The 17,917-nt window shown below is 34.4% G+C and overlaps 1 long non-coding RNA gene across 11 annotated transcripts in view; it reads left to right on the forward strand.

Annotated features, from left to right (window-relative positions):
- Nucleotides 1-238: 238 nt before the first annotated feature.
- LOC147369964 (uncharacterized) overlaps nucleotides 239-17,917 on the forward strand; it is a 382,151-nt gene continuing 364,472 nt past the window's right edge. For 2 of the 11 annotated variants that reach the window (XR_015168243.1, XR_015168244.1), the window contains exon 1: nucleotides 255-1,374. This is a non-coding gene — a long non-coding RNA (uncharacterized LOC147369964). Of the gene's footprint in view, nucleotides 1,375-14,313; nucleotides 14,409-17,917 lie in introns of all 11 variants that reach the window. The other 9 variants (XR_015168238.1, XR_015168246.1, XR_015168245.1 and 6 more) reach the window with 8 other exon arrangements.

Raw genomic sequence — 17,917 nt, forward strand, 5'->3', positions numbered from 1 at the left:
TATGCTAATAATATGTGACAATCTCTAGGAGCAGGGGTCCCTAACCCTGGCTGCAGACTGGTACCTGTCCATTACCTGTTAGGAACTGGGCAGCACAGCAGGAGGTGAGCTGTGTCTGAGCAAACAAAGCTTCATCTGCTCTTCTTCATTTCTCTCATTACTTCCTGAACCATCCCTCACCCCCCACCCTCTGCCAGGGAAAAATTGTCTTCCATGAAACCACTCCCTGATGCCAGAAAGATTGGGAACTCCTGTCTAAGACGACAATTCCGTGTGTGTGTGTGTGTGTGTGTGTGTGTGTGTGTGTGTGCACGCTCAGTCGTGTCTGACTCTGCGACCCCATGGGCTGTAACCTGCTAGGCTCCTCTGTCCACAGAATTTTCTCGGCAAGAATAATGAAGCAGGTTACCATTTCCTCCTCCAGGGAATCATTCTGACCTAGGGATCAACCCATGTCTCTTGCGTCTCCTACACTGGCAGGCGGATTCTTTACCACCGTATCACCTGGGAAGCCCCACTTCCATTTGTAACCTAGCCCCAGATGGTTTGATTATTGGTCATTTTTCGGAGAGGGAGCTTGAACAGCTGTTAATACCCTTTGCCTCTGAAGAAGCCTCCTCTGCCTCTGCTGTGGGAGTCTAATCTATCGCAGTCTCCCTCAAGCGTTCTGTAGACCCTGAATGTTGAATTGCCACCTGCTTGCTATGATGTAGATATTTAAATTTCTTAGCGTTTTATAGTTTTGTGTATGTATTCATAGTTTGTATTAACAAAACAATTCTTTGTTTAACAGAAAAAAAAGTCCCTATTAACATCTCATGGAATACTAGTGCTGCAAATATAGTGTTAGAAACGTGGCCCGAGATCATTGGTTCTCAGTGTGTTAGCCTCGTGATGAGCAGTATCAGCTTCACCTGGGAACTGGTCAGCAATGCAAACTCCCAGCCCCATCCCAGGTCCATTGAATCACAAAGGTAGGGTCTATAATCAGTGTTCTAACAAGCTCCCCAGGTGATTCTGATAAACATTGCAGTTTGGCAACCAATATTTACATGTTTGGAAGACTGAGCACAATAATAAGTGCAGATATTTTTTAACTGGACTCACATTAGAAAAAAAACTTATAATGAAATTTTAAAGGTATTGTCTCACCAAATTTCAAATGTTGGAAGACCCCTCACAGTATAAGGCCTTTAAAGAGATAATTGGGGTAAAATGAGATCATATGGGTGATCCCTACCCCATGTGACCGGTACCTTTATAAGTAGTGGCAATTAGGGCACACAGAGAAAACCGCCTGAGCAGGTAGAGGGAGGCCTCAGAAGATGCCAGACCTGCAGATTCCTGAATTTTGGATTCCTTGCTTCTAAAACTGTGAGTCAATGAAATTCTGTTGTTTAAGCCATCCAGTCTGTGTATTTGTTTTGGCAGGCCTAGCATATAAATTTAAATCACTAAACTCTTGGATTTAGAGTCAAATCTGTTCAAGGGGATTTTCTGCTATTATAAAGCACCATGTTTACCTTGGATTTCATCTTCATGAAAGCTCACAAATGTTGTAATATTTTAGAAGAAATGATACAAAGCATTCTTGCAGTTGCTTAATTATATCTTGAGTTGAATAAGCCAAAAGACGTGAAAGAAAGTTTTGAGCAGAGGTAATAACTCTTGTTAATGTAATTAGCGTCTTCTTTCTTTTTGTCTAATTTTAAAGTAAAAGCTTGTTTCTTACCACCTCACCCTTTTGGTGTAAAATTTTTTTGTTTTTCCACATAGCAATGGTAGCATTTAGTATTTTGTCTAGAAAAGAAAGATTTCATTGGAAAACACCTAAATTGTCTTGTATAAACTCCATTACTTTTGTCATTTACTAGTACAAAGTACATTAAAATAGAAAGAGTAATATATTTCCCTGGTTTTAAAAAATATTTATCCCTCACCTCATTAATAGATTTAATACCATTATTGATCTAAGTGATGTCTGTATATTGAGTGTTTTAAGCCTTAGGTGGATAGAGTTAATTCTTTCTATATATCTGCTTGTTATGAGTCCTATGCTGACATATATTTCATAATGGTTCCTGTTGATTGATCTAATTATATGCACATAGTTTTATTGGAGCTTTGTGAATCTGGAGATACCCATGTTTGCTTAATGTTCTACAAGTACAATTCAAAACCCTTTAGGCTTACCAGGATTGTTTCCATAATCCTTAATTGAGAATAGTAAGCCTTGAGAATTTTGAGATACCCTGCCTAAATCAAGCTTTTGGGCCAGAAAGTTTTCTCATTAGATTTTTCTTTTAGAGAATCTTTTAAAAATAGGTTGTGTATTTTTACAAAAAAATAACGAATGCCATTTTAGAATGAAATGAAACATTTATTCTTGTGAGTGCATGTAAATGTCCTTGCTTTATGGTCTTTGATTTTCAAATTTAAAGAATGACTCTTTTGCAAAAGAACATACAGAATTACATCATAGTAAGCAGTGAACAGCAGAGAAATAGTAATATTTCAAAGCAAAGTTAAATAACTCTTAAATTACTATATTTTATGTATAAAGATAAATATAGCAGAACTATATTAATTTTCATAACTTTAGGTTAATTTTATTGAACACTCTGAATGGCAGATTTGAATCTGTGAATTGTAGGATATTTTTTATTGGTTTACATAATACATTAAGAGTATCATCGCAATGCTTGAAACATGCAATTGTGTCTATGATTTGTGAGCTTTCTTTTCTCTCTGCAGTTTTAGCTATTTTTACATGTTTTTTCCTTTGTATTGCTTAAAGAACAGTTCTGACAAATAAGATTACTCTGTTTTCTATCCACTCCAGCGTTTTGGGGTTTCAAGTGTCATTTTTTAACAAAGCTTTAGTTCACCAAAAGCCCAAGACAAACCTAAAATTTTGAAATGTAATTCCACAGATACATTAAATTTTTCCTGACTGAATCATTTTATTTAATAACCAAAATCTTGTGAAGCATAAACTAGCAAAACAGTAATGCTGATTGAGGTTTCTCTCATAAATCTTACCTGCCACCCCCATCAGATATACACATGTTTAGCTGCAGTAAGACTGTATTGGAGCTGAATAACGGCAGCAGGGGTGGGGGTCAGGGCTGCTTAAAAAAGGAAAAGAATAACAAATGAATGACTTGTTAAATAGTGGAGAGCTTTGTGAACCATTAATTAACATTCTTGGAGCAGCTAAAGCAGTTTGCCTTCTTGGTACTTTTTAACCTTGATTGGAGAAGAATTGTCTAATACACTTTGGCAACCAAAATGATAACACTCAGTTCCTACAGGAAGCTAGCTGGGTTTGGTTCATCTGAAGTTTTCTGTCTATGGGTGTTGATAGTTGCAGTGTAATTTTACAAAGCTATTTCAAAAAGAAAGACAATGATCAATACAAGTTAAAAGATCTTTATGATTCAGAAATGATCAAAAAAACAAACATAACGTGAGAATATTTAAGTGGGACTCCAGTGTTAAAATGCACCCATGTTTATCTATGAACATCTCTTGTCAGGAAAACACCTATGATCAACTCATATCTGTCAATTTGCAATACTTTGAGACCTTTATTGTTAGGCACTATATGAAATATGTTATCTTCTTAAGAGACTCATGAAGGTGACAACTATCTTTTATATTCATTTTACAGATGTAAAAACTGAGGCTTAAAGAGGTTTACGAGTTTGCTCTTGGCCAAGGGTTGGGGCAGGAGTCAGTCCTAGGCCTTTTGAATGCATTCTTTAAGCAGCATTGCCTGATGGTGAAATGATTTTTGAAGGCTTGAACATTAATAAACTGGGGCACTTTTCTTAACAAAAACCTCACTGAACCACAGATGCTAAGTAATTGGTAATCTCTAGTTTGCCTGGAGAACCCCAGGGACAGGGGAGCCTGGTGGGCTGCCGTCTATGGGGTCGCACAGAGTTGGGCACGACTGAAGCGCCTTAGCAGCAGTTTCAAATGGAAAACAAAAAAGATCTGTATGTATTTGCATTTTCATATCTGCCTTGTCTTCCAGTTCACTCTTGATCCCTTAGAGTGTATTAACATACTACAGTTGAAATGTAAAAATTTAGATTTTTAAAATACGCCTCCCAGTATGTATACTCCTGGTTAAAACACACATTTTCCTCTTTTTTTTTTTTTTTTTTTTGGTATCTCTCCCATTCAAAACCTTTTTCTCTGGACAATGCTTATAAATTTCTTTGTTTATAATTCAGTTGTCTTTTTCTTTTTTCCAGGTATTTTCAAATAGACCAAGTATTGATCTTTAAAACTGTTAGTGATGTTTAGTTGAAAATTTAGGCTATGATTCAGTTTTTTGCCTAAATGTAATGATATACATAAAGAGAGATGGGATAAAAAAACTTGAAATAGTCGAAATAGAGCTCTGTTTTAAATCGGAATTAGCAGCAGTTGTCTTGAAAACATTGTAAGTTAACAATATGAAAATGTAGTATGCAGCTGTAGTTAGTGAGTTTGCTTTCTTATGTGCATAATATGAGCTTGTAATGGAAGTAATGTCATATAGTATTTAACTCTGACATTTAGTGTTTGCCCTAGTAGATGGTCTTCCTTTTACTTAAGTGCCATTACTTTTATGTAGTCCATTTTCATTGCATTTAGTCCCATTTTAGTAATAATGCTTGCATGATTTACCAGGCAAATGCAATCTTTGCCCTGAATGGCACAGTGCAAGAAAAAATGGAAGCTGTTAAGAGGCTGAATGGCAAAAAAGTATTATTGACCTATGCTGGCAGCCATGTGTTTCAATTATTTTCAAGAATCCATTTGTCAAATAAGTGAAGCGATGTGGGACGTCAAGTTCAAGCTGGGGTTAGTGCCTTTCTACATCTGATATGATGTATCTTCTGTAGCCATTTAATTGAATTACCCAATTTATTTTTCAAGCAACAATGCTCTACCAAGAGCCATGACATTAAACAATTAAATATGAGTTTAAAAGTCTGCATTTTGTGTAGTTCATCATTCCTCTGCAGCAGAAAGCGAACCCGAGGGCCTGAGAATTTCTGATTTTGGTGTAGTAAAAGCTTAGCTTCTGGGGAACAACCATAACTGTCCCAGGTGGAAACATTTTAAAAGTAATACTTCATAATTCTTCTCTGAACCCACCGATGGCATAAACACTGAGAATTTAACTGAGATGACTCAATCATTCCTCGAGAAACAACATCCTCTGTGGATGAGTAAACTCTAGGCTGTGCTCCTCTTACCTAATTAGTGCTCTTGATTTAGGTTTAAGAATGCTTTTCTATTTGAACTGCCTCCAATTTTGTGAATATCAAACCTAATGCATAAAACAATCAGGCTTTTAAAGAATTGTAAAGTGGAAATGCTGCTAAAAATACCTGTGTTTTCAAGTCACTAAAATACTTTGAGCCATTATCACTTATAAAGTTGTTGAAACTTTTAATGAAAACCAAGTTAAGTGACCATAACTGTTCCATTCATGTGTTTGAGGGGGTATGGTGGGAGAGAATTCAAAGCAGATGCATGCTGGCTTTAGTTAAGAAAACTACTGTGGAAAAGAAATTATTTTTTTACAGGGGTATTCTATAACAACTATTAAAACACTTTATTTCAGCTTTTCTTTTGTTGCTAACTTTGACATAGAGATGTGTTTTTGATCTGAGGAGAATAATTACTGAAATGCAGAGAACAGAAGCGATTTATATTTTTTTCAATTAACATTCAACAATTAAATTTTAATATGGTCAGGGAATTGTTCAGATTCTTTTGTATAGGGATACTGCACCTTTAATTATCTGCCCTCTGGTGCCAAGCCTTTTCTTTGAGTGCTTCCATAAAAGCTTATTGCAGCTAGTTATTGAGCAAATTAGTACTTGAGTTTTGGTGAAAAATGTCTTTATTAGTCCTAAAACTGGAGTCACTGTGCATTCCCAGAAGGCGTGATTTTGTTTGATGAATAAATCTAGTAATTATCCTGCTGTTAGGGCTGTACCGCAAATGTCATAAGCAGATAAACAGAGGGAGGAAGCCTTCCGTAAATTCTCTAATTATCTATGTTGGACTACTTATCGCCTGAAGATGATTTATGAGCATATTGATATATCCTTAAGTATGTTCATTTGAGTTCACAGATGCAAATAATTAAGGCACTAGTCATTTACAAAGAAGGCTTCAGGTCAGGGTCATTTCATTATAAAATTTCAGCCTGGCTTGTACTATAAAACAAGATATAGATATAATCTCCTTGACCAGAATATTCCCTAAGAGACATTTAATTTTCTTTCCTTGTATCCCTATCTGGAGATGTTATTTTCACCCATTATTTTCATTAAATAAGACTTTTTCAACTTTCCTGTGTCACCTATTTTTATTTCATTTTAAGAAATAATAGCTGTCCTGTATTTAATATTTCTAAATTTCTTAGCAAAATGATCAGTAGGAAAAACTAGAAATACTTTCAAATAAAATGCCATGTTAGAATTCATAAAACATGTTTTTCAAATACAGGTGTTTTTTTCTTTGACAATTTCACTTTAGGTAACTGGTTTCCTTTAGCTTTTTAAAATCTATAAAGACTATTTTGTACTCGTGCTTATTTTCTAATAGACTAAGAAATCAAATGTTTAAGTCCCTCAAATTTATTTTAATGATTAAAGCTAATATACCTGTAAATATTGGGAAAAAATTACTGAAAAGTTGAATGTGAATAGTTAATAAAAGTACTTGATACTAGGCCTCCATAACCTGCAATTACAGTTTAAGATGATGAATGATTTTAAGATACCTTACATATTTTGGTACTTTTTGAGCTCTGTTTTGAAGAAAATATACCAGTTAAAGGAGAGTGTAGACATTACAGTGTATTTAAATTGTATCAAAACAAAATGTTTTTGCTTAATGCAAGCAAAAACAAATTGGTATTTCTAGACGTCAAAGAACTAAATAGAATCACATGGATGTAATCATTGACTTGATTGTTTGATTTATGAGTAACGGACAAATGTGTTTCTGGCCAAATCCTTATTAAACTGAGGTTTAGATACATAATTCTTGAAGGCTACTGATGGTGTTCTCAAAGGATTTATTTCAGTTTCAGGTCATTGTATTTCCCAACTGACAAGAACAAATTAATTGGAAATTTACGTAAACTTAAAAAAAAAATGAGGGTTGCCCCAAGAGTCTCAAATTAAGAGGGCCAGTTGTTCAAACCCACTACAATCAGTTCAGTCTACACAGAGCCCTTTGTAAAACTGATCTAAAGTTTGATATTGGAGGCAAATTCTTAGAGTTGCTACCAGTTGAAAATAAAGATTATCTTAGAATTTGGTAAATAAAGGGACATTTCTGTTTAATATTCTGTTAGTAAGGTGGTATTCATGAATCTACCATCAGAAAGCAATTTTGTATGTGCCATTTCTTGCCTTTTTCCCCTCCCAAAACACATTCAGACCTCCCTTTCCTCCTGCCCCCTGTCTACACAGTCATGTGTAACAGTGATTACATTCACTTGCTTGGGATTCCACACCTCGAACCTGATATTCCACTATTCTTTCTCTTCCACGGTGGACTAAAATGGTTAAGGGCTGTAAAGCCTACTAACAAGAAAAATCCAGTCAGCTTTTATTTCAGCTTGTCTATACAGATGCCTTGAATTCCAACCCACTTCTAGAAATGAGCTTATCATAGGTGCATAGCTGAAGAAATACATCTTATCATACAAATAGCTTATCAGTAGTAAGTCATGAAAACTACGTCTTAGAATTAGAGCTTACCCCCAAACCACTTTTCACATTCTAGCAGTCATATGCAAAAATTGACATTTTACAAGTATTGCATCTTTGAAAAGTCCTTGGCAAGTTGTTTTTGTAGATTTTCCCTAACTGAGGTGAATATGCAATTGAGGCTAGCTTCATCTTATCAGGAAAACAATATAGATGTAATTCATATTTTTGTAAATAGAATACAGATAAGTTAAATCTTAAAAGTTAGTACTTGAAGAGGTAAACTTTTCCCTGAAATATTATTTCAGCATGCATGAAATTATGCATCTAGAAAAAAAAATCCTTAAAAGCAAATTACATAATTCACGTTCTCAATGAGTTTTGTGATTCATCCAAGGTCATGTAGCTAGAACAAAATAAGAAGTTAAGTCTTACGACTCCCAGTCCCTTTGCTCTTACAGCATTATGTCTAACTACTCTTGCTCTTCAGTTCTCTATGAGTATACTTTCTACTCAATTCATCATTCTCTTGACATATAAGTAAATCTAGAAATGTTAGGTATTTTTATTAAAAGTTGTCACTTTTAGAGCATTTTGGTATCTTTAAAATTTTTAATTGCTCCCTAAAACTAGCAAGAATAGATTTTTCCCTCAATAAGAGAAGTTGAATTTTATCTTTTACATTTTCAAATATTAGCATGAAAACCAATCACACAGAGTTAATATGTGACAAGCAAAATTTTTGAAGGATTTGAACAAACACACATGAACAATTTTGCTTTAATACATGTACTTATTTTTCCATGGCTCCTTTTTTTTAATATCATTCCATTCCATCTCTTTCTTTATATGGTGCTTAAGTTGAATATCTAGTGCATGACTATTAGGATATGGTTAATATTTTCTAGTAAAGAAGGAAAACAAAGCCAGTAATAACTATTTTCTTCTCATTGAAAGTAAATATTGTTATGTTTATGTACAAAATATTATACAGGTTGCATGTCTAAACATGTATGTATATATGTATATGCGTTTATATGTGTGTACCTATCTATATAGTTACTGATCTCAAAACTCTTTCTGCACTGTTATTTCTGAGAAAGTTTGTTTTTCAGAAGATGAAAAACACAGGTAGCAAGAAATTGCAGTACATCTAAAATTATGCTGAAACTGTGATGCCTCAGATAGGATTGGCTCAGACATCCTGGGTCCCTAAAATTACATCATGGGAATCTTTACTCTGATTAGCTGTGCTGCACAATGATTTCACTGTTTGAATCGTAGCCACTGAATTGCTGGATAGCTGGGAGGCAGAGAGGGGTCATGCAGATGTCAAGGATATTCAAGGCAATTTTTTTGGCTTTCTGATGTTGACTTTGTAGTATTGGGGTCAGAATGTTTTTATTTCTTGACAAATCCCTTGGAGAAGTAGTTTAGTCATTTTGGCTTGAGTCCCCCTCCCACTAATTCCTGAATATAATAGGTCTTTTTGTGCCTATTTGTTAAATATAATGGAGAAAGAGGACAGATATAAGAAATAACAGTGTCATTGACGGTGCTTACCCTGAAGTTTGCAAATGGTTACGTTTTTATCAAATGAGCATACTCGTATCCCCCCACTCTGTATTTCTTTCTCACTCTATTTCTCTCTCTCCCTCCCCAGCAAATACTGGAACACCTTTTTATTTAATTTTGGTGCCTGAATCTGGGAATGCATAGAGAAGAAAGTGAATAGCAGTCTTTCTATGTGGACATTCAATCACTGTCAACAGCTTATTTTTATGAGTAGTAAATTTGCTTTCAAAATAAGCACAGTGAAGAAAAAAAATGTGATGCTAGAATTTAAAGAGCAGTATATCACTTGACTAGTGTTCATGCATAAAATAGAATCAGATCCTACTGGGTTTGTGATAGGACTGTTAACTGACCCACAAGGATAAAGGCACAAAGGTAGATATTTAATTCCCTTGCTCCCGGCCAAGTGAACATTTTTCAAAAGAGCTAACTAGTAGAATCATTGATTTTCCTCTTTGCTCTTCTTTGATTCTCACCGACATTTGAGCTTATTCCTATTATCATGACTTCATTAAATCTCATAGTTTATTACAGAGGAAACATGCCTGGTAAGGAAGTAAACTGAGGTTCAGGAATACCATAGATCATTATTTCCAATTTTTATAGTAATTTTACTTATGTCTTACAAAATTGTCATAGTACTTTGTTAGATATTCTCTAATTATATTGTGTCTTTTTCCTTGCTATTGAGGACTTTTCCTTTTTCTTCTCAACAAGTTTATAGAACCAAGTTGGAGAAGTTTGTGTGCATTTGGTTTAAAATCATTGCCTTTGATTTTATATTTGATAATAAAAGCAAAAGCAAAATGCCAGGCAGCTTATCATAACTCAGAATTGTGCTTCTTATTTATATATATGTATGTATGTATATAGTCTGTGGTTGTAATGTTTTAATTTCCTACCATGTTATTGAAAAATTATATGACTATCTTTACATAGTAACATTTTTGTTTGGTTTACAGAGCTGAATCTTAGAACTATTGTAAATTCTTCATAGTTTCTCTAGTTTTTAAAATGTAGCAAAAAATAATTTGCTTTTACTTTTTCATCTAGAAGTATCAAAGTTGTGTCAAAATTTAGAAGAGTTAAGAATGAAATAAAATGCCAGTAATTTTCATTATTTTTAGCCTATAGACCTTTGCTAACTGAACAATGAGGAAAAACATATTTTAAAAATTTGCCAGTGTTTATAAACTTGAGGATTTAACCCAGTTATTCAACATCAGATGAAAGGTCATCAGCAAGTAATATATGAATTGTTCACTGTATGGAATATACTTTGGATTTTGTCTGGTTCAAGTCACTTCAACTCAGCTGCTTTGAATTTCTGATTGGATGTAGTCTTATGTGTGGTGTGTAGTGTTTTTACTGTAACCAGAGGGAGTGGAGAGATCCATAGAACACCCTATTTCCATGATTCTCTCAGTAGTCTGCGCTGAGCAAAGAAAGAAATTCACTTATAAACCAAAATTACAACCGAAGAATTTTAAAAGTGCTTTGTTTAAATTAGATGGAAAATATGAGTAGTATGTGTGATTTCTTTTTTTTTTTTTTAGAACACTTTCTTTTTTTTGGTGTGTTGCATGGGATTACAAAGGATGACTAGATTTTAAGAAGGATAAAACTTAAGACGTGCAGGCATTTCTTTCACCACACATCTTTGCAAAAATTATTCTCTTCCTTTGGCCAGTTGTCAGTCTTCAACTTTTTGACAAAGATTGTTGAAGGGGGTATAACTTTTTAATGTGACTCAAGACCAATTATTTTGGTTAAGTGTACTGTGAAATATTATAAAATTCCAGCTAAAGTAGAGCACATAATTATAATTAGCATATATTAAGTTATATATATGGGGAAACTTGTTAATTGTACTTAACTAGCATAATTTACTGCCATAGATACACAATACTGGTAACAATTTTCTGGAACTGAGCAGGTCTGCTTGTTGATATTTAGCCCTTTTGAGGATGTTGCAAAGAGTAAAAGTATGAATTAATATGAAGTGGGACAATGCAGTGGAGCCTGGGGAAACATTTGAACCTTGAGTTACACCTCATATACTGCCTTTGTATCTAACTATTTTGCCCCACCTCTGTACTTGTAAATGTTTATAATATTTGTAAAAATTTATTTGAATCATAAAATGCCCATTTCAAAAAACAAAAAGTTAAGAAAATCACCCATTTACAACTCAATAAGTCAAATTTTTAGTGTTCTTAATTTTTATTTTGTTATTTCACACGATCTTACAGTACACATAAATGGCAGGCTTTTGAGAATAACTAAATGGCTTAACTGTTCAGTGGAAGAACAGTATTCATCATACAAAGTAATTTTTTAACTTCTTTCCTATAGTCACACATTTGGTTTGCTCTCAGATTTTTGCTATTGTATATTTATTCTGCATATTACACATGTATTCTCAATTTTTTACATTTTTGATAATTTGTGTTGACATAAATATTTATATAAAATAAATATTTTATAATATACCCTGATATGTCTAAAGATTTAAGTTGAAGTGTAATTGCATTTGGGCCCAACTTTCTATATAAGTAGACTAGCGATTTCTGTGGGTGGTTTGGGACATACAGGAACCACATGGGTGTTATTCCCACTATCTTGTACTCCCTGCAACTTCATCACTAAAGAATCACTTTCTAAGTTAAAACTCTGCTCCCTACTGGTATCTCATTAAATTATTATCAATCAATCAATCTGCTGGTAAAAATTTATCCAGTGCTTTTTCTTGACAAGTAAAAATCAACACTGATGGAATAAAACATTGATCAAAGGAGAGAGAGAAAGGGCATTCTCACTTTTTAGGCATTGCCACACAGATCACTTTACTTTGTTCAACTTTGGTTATGAGGAAAACACAAAGGATAAATGTTCTTTGTTCAAGGGGAAAATCCTGAAATGAGATGAGCTCAGAAATGAGAACCCACATGAGAGGTAAAATAAACAAGCACACAGCTAATGACAGAAAACCTATTACCTATCCACTTGCCTAAGATAAATAGTTAAGCAGATGCTGAGGATGAATTCTTGTCTATTTTCATAGTACTATCTAATACTAGTCAAGGATAATAAATGAAAATATCACAACACCATGGATCTATATAGGAATATGAACTGACATGCATATTCTAACAATGGCAGATATTTCCTTATTTGATGCCTTTCATTCCTTCATTCTCAGAAAGATACTGTGTATCTGAACCCCCATGTTCTATGGGAATCAGCACGTATTTTATATGTTTAATCTCTCCCGGATCTTCGTACTTCCTTCTCTTCCTTCATCTAAGTCTCCATCTCCAAATAGTTCCTTTAAAACACAAAAACAAAAAAATGCTTTAAAAATAACTTCTTAGTTTCCTACCATCTTATGAAGAGACCACTATGCAAAGCCATCTTTAGTGTCAATGAAAGTCAGTTGTAAATGTTCTATATATTTCTTATTTTCCTTTTCACTGTGAAATGACATTTTAGCACTCTGCTATTAGACTTATTAGACTTCTAACACTTACTCTAATGAAGCAATACATTTCTCCAAATTGACATTCATTTTCATATCTCATCTCTTTCATAACTTCTCTGTTGCCTTTACCTCCTCTTACTACTTCTTGACATTCACTTTCTTTGGCTTTTGGTTGTCATTTCTCCTACTTTTCTATTCTCTTATCTTAGCCTTCATCTTTATGACTCCTCCTATGTGCTGTTTAAATACAGATAATTTCTAGGGTTCTTCTGGGTTTTTCTTCACATGGTCACTCTGTAGGATCTCATCCACTGGGAGAGATCATGTTTCTTACCATCTGTTTACTAGTGATGCCAGAATTTATATCTCAGGTGTCAATCTGTCTCCTGAGCATATTTTCTATATTTCCACCAGGACACATGCACACTCTGCATTTGTAAAATAAAATTTATATTACTTAGCAAAATGTAACCCTTGTCCTGTATTCTGTCTCCAAGCTAGAAACATTAGGTTCATTCTTGACTGGTTTTTCTCATTCACATCTTATGTTCAACCAGTTATTTTGATTCTACTTCAGAAATGTCCCTAATATCTGAATCTTCTCACTCAATTATCAGTGCTTCAAATCTCATGAAAGCATTCTACTCAAAGACCCTACTATTTGTCCTGAGTGGAAGACCTTGATTTGGAGAAGGAAATGGCAACCCACTCCAGTGCTCTTGCCTGGAGAATCCCAGAGACAGAGGAGCCTGGTGGGCTTCCGTCTATGGGGTCGCACAGGGTCAGACACGACTAACACGACTTAGCAGTAGCAGCAGCAACACTATGTGTAAAGCTGATACTGGTACTTTGGAAAGATGAAAATATTTACCCAACTTGCCTATTGTTGCTGATCTGGACTGTTGAGTTAGCCTTCTCATTTCTCTCCCTGCCAGCACAATCTCCAGTCGGCCATTATCTTTCTCCATATTGCAACTACAGTATTTTTCTGTAGAGACAGTGTACCAATGTTCATTTTGTTCCGTTTATTAAAAATCTCTTCTAGAATCCTGTTGCCTATGTAGGAACTCAGAATCTGGGACACTGAATGGATCAGCCATATTTTCTCAGCTCCCTTCCTCCTCCTCTACATTAAATTAATCCTTTCCAAGCACATCAAACTTTTCACAATTTTCCAAACACTGTTTATTTTTAGGTGCCTTTGTAGATACTATTATGCAACTTGGAATGGCATTACCCATCACCACAACACATTTCTATGCACGATTAAGATTAACCAGTTCATTCCGGTAAGCATGTTTGTCACTAGATTCTTCCTGCCTTGTAGTATCTTTTTTTTTTTTTAAGTTGCACTTTGCAAAGTCTACATACAGTTAAATCTTTCACAACTCTGATAGTTTCAACTGACCTTGTTTTTCTAAGGGACTAAGACATCTTCCTAAATCTTTAGCACTTTTCCTAATATGTTAGTTGAATGATTTAATGAACTTAAATTGGAGGTGATTTTTTTTTTTTTTTTAGCCAAGACCACATTTCTGACTTTAATTCTGGTGCAAGGGGAAAACAGTAAAGCACAAAGAACTCCAGCAGGAAATAATGTATTTTGAATATAAAAGGTAAGCTCTTGAGTTTATAAATATGAGGCCCCAATTGATTCAGAGTATATTAGAATTTCTAAGGAAAGAACGATAACCACGAAAAACTATCAGAGGAAGATAACTGTTCACTGGTTGGGTTTTGGGCATTTGTTTTTCTCATCATTTACAAGTATATTTTAGTAAAGGCACTATATCACTTCAGTTCAATCACTCAGTCATGTCCAACTTTTGCAACCCCATGGACTGTGGCATGCCAGGCTTTTCTGTCCAACAATTCCCAGAGCTTACTCAAACTCATGTCCATTGAGTCCGTGATGCCATTCAACCATCTCATCGTCTGTGGTCCCCTTCTCCAGCCTTCAATCTCTCCCAGCATCAGGGTCTTTTCCAATGAGTCAGTTCTTTGCATCAGGTGACCAAAGTATTGGAGTTTCAGATTCAGCATCAGTCCTTCCAATGAATATTCAGGACTGATTTCCTTTAGGTTGGACTGGTTGGATCTCCTTGCTGTCCAAGGGACTCTCGAGAGTCTTCTCCAACATCACAGTTCAAAAGCATCAGTTCTTCGGCCCTCAGCTTTCTTTATAGTCCAACTCTCACATCCATACATGACTACTGGAGAAACCATAGTTTTGAATAGATGGACCTCTGTTGGCAAAGGAATGTCTCTGCTTTTAAATATGCTGTCTAGGTTGGCCATAACTTTTCTTCAAGGAGAAAACTTTTTTTTTTTTTTATGGCTGTAGTTTTTGGAAATTATTCACAGGTGGTTTGAAACCTAATACAGAAGATTGCCCTCATAGAACAACTAACAGTAAGGAGTATATAGCCTAGAGTAAAGAACCATAGAAATAGGATAACACAGTGCCTAGACATTTACAGGGGCAAAAGCACAATAGTGGTTCTGGTTACGAGAACTGATTAAGAGACAAACAGAAGATAGCACTAATGTGGAAGTCAGCAGTGCTACCTGTGGTATTGTAAGAATGATGGGGAAAGTGTGTGTGATGGGAAAGTGTGTGTGATCATGGGAGGCAGAGACCAGCACAATGAAATCTTTTAGAGGCTGTGAAAGAGTCAAAATATTGGGTAACAAGTAGAAATTTAGAGTAAACTTTCATCTAAAATCTACTTTATGGCTTATTTTACATGGATATGTGTACATCAGTAAATACAGGACTAAATAACAAAAACGGTATGATAGTCATCACAGATGTATCAATTGTTGGAGCTTTATTATATGTTGTGAATGGTACTAAACATCATCTCTCTTCCTATAATAACCTGATAAGTTAGGTATTCACCCAATATTAGAAGTAAGGAATCTGAGGGTCACAGAGGTTAAAGAATTTGCCCTGAATCACACACCTCGAAACAAGCAGAGCAATGACTTGAGTATGGGAACTTTGATCCAAAACTCCATGTTTTTAATAGCTACCATTATATTGCATCCTTCTGAAGCTATTAGACATTTCTACAATGTTCTTTTTATGATAGCATTTTATAATGAAGTTTATGTTGACTTAAATCTTTATTAAAGACTGTAGCCAACCCTTCAGAAAGGCAGTTCAAAAGTGTCCTCTTATATTGCTAAGAATTTGTTATCTAACTTATGCTTTCATTTGAATATTTTTATAGTTATGATTTAAATACAAAACTGTGTATTTCATCTTAATATGTGAACTGCTTTTAAGAGCTACCTTAAGATTCTCTCCAATTCTCTCTCTTTAGATCAATATTTATAATTCTATGGAACTTTTGTGGAGTGGCATTTTTAAAATAGAATATATAGCTTTTCTTAAAACTTTGGGTTGTGCAAGGTTTGAGTTCATTCTCATTGCAAAGTTTGTTCAGGGCTAATTATGTTGTGTGTGTGTGTGTATTTGCAGTTAATAAGCTTAGATACTAGGGGGGAAAACAGTGGAAAGATTATACCACAGATAATTAATAAAAATCAATTAGTTTGTTAATGAGTACTCTGTCAGTACCCAAGGTGGCAGAAACCAGCTGGGGGAAAGAAATCAGGATCTCTGAATAGGACATTTAGAATGCCTGAGTCCTGCTGAGAATTCGAGAGGAAATAACTATAAGAAGCACTTACTTGGGTTAAAACTGGCTAAATTTCCTCTTGAGATTGCAATTCCTCTAGCTAATAAATCTAGTAAAAAAGTGATTCACCTTTAGTGTATGCCATAAAGCATTTTCTGAGGCCTTAAGTACATTGCTCACTGCCCTGTATTAAAAACAAACCCACAGTTGTAAATGTCAATGACTTAGAATATTAGAGCCCTTGCATCTTTCTTATGTTAGTAGAAAAGCTGGAAGCACCCATTACCTCTATGACTTTTTACATTGTATTTCTATAAATGGCAAAAGTCAAACATGAGCTGACAGGGAAATACAATATCTGTCTTCCAATGGTCCTTGGACAAAAAAAGCAGAAAATTGCAATGACAGAAATTGACCTTCATAGAAAGTTTTTCAGAACAATCTATTCTCCCATTGTTAATTATATTTATGTTAAGACTATTACATCTTCATCATATGTAATTATGGATCATTTATAACAGTAACACAAAAGATGATTTACATTAAAAAAAACTAAATCCATTTGATATATCTTCTCTAAGGATTGAGGAAAAATGCATTCTAGTGGACTCATAGCTTTTATGTGAATTTGTATGTACAGTTACATTGTAAATAAATATTTTCCAATAGTTGTTATGAACCCAGATATGATTGCTAATGGGTCTCCCTCTTGGATAAAAGATCAAGTCTAAAAGATGTTTTCAGTACTGTTTACTCTTTGTAATAATTGTTCCAATTTCTATGAAGTAGATTTATAGTATAGAGTAAGACATACAAAATTGGTATGGAAAAATTTTGCCTAATAGCTCCCTCTGAGTATGAGTTAGACTCCTGAGGGTAAAAGATCATCGATTTGACTTAACTCAAATAGTTGGCTTCCACAGATAATAAGGTCCTCTAATTATCTATACAATTTCTGGATAGTGAAACAGAATACTCACATGTGGGTAGGAGAAAAAATAGACTGCATGCATATAAATAAATGACCAAGAAATTTTAGATTATTTTTAGTCAACTAAATAAGTCAATAGGTTAGTGTGCTTTTTTCTTCAAATACATACAGAACTACGTGCTTAAAAACCATGTTCATACAATGGGCAAAAGTGGTATCTACACTCATTTAAGTAAATTGGATTACAGTTTCTTTTTTAGTGCTTTCTGATATTTCCTCTTTTTCCTCTAGTACAGTTTTAATTTCCTAGGAGGCAACAGTAATAGTCTCAGTTTCATGACCTTACATTTCTTTTAATGCATGGGATTTTTCAGAAGTTCTTGCTTCTGCCTACATATAAAATACAATTATGCTTTATTTCAAAATATGTTGAAAAATGAACTCATCTCATATTCATTTTAGGAATACATATAGAGAGATTACACAGAAATGAGGAATTCATCTGTGAATAGGTGAATTTTCAGAGCACATATGTTAGATTTATCAT

Source organism: Bos grunniens, chromosome 7 (genome assembly GCF_055505025.1).
Source record: "Bos grunniens cultivar Pamir isolate PY7600 chromosome 7, Bosgru_T2T1.0, whole genome shotgun sequence".
NCBI lineage: Eukaryota > Metazoa > Chordata > Mammalia > Artiodactyla > Bovidae > Bos > Bos grunniens.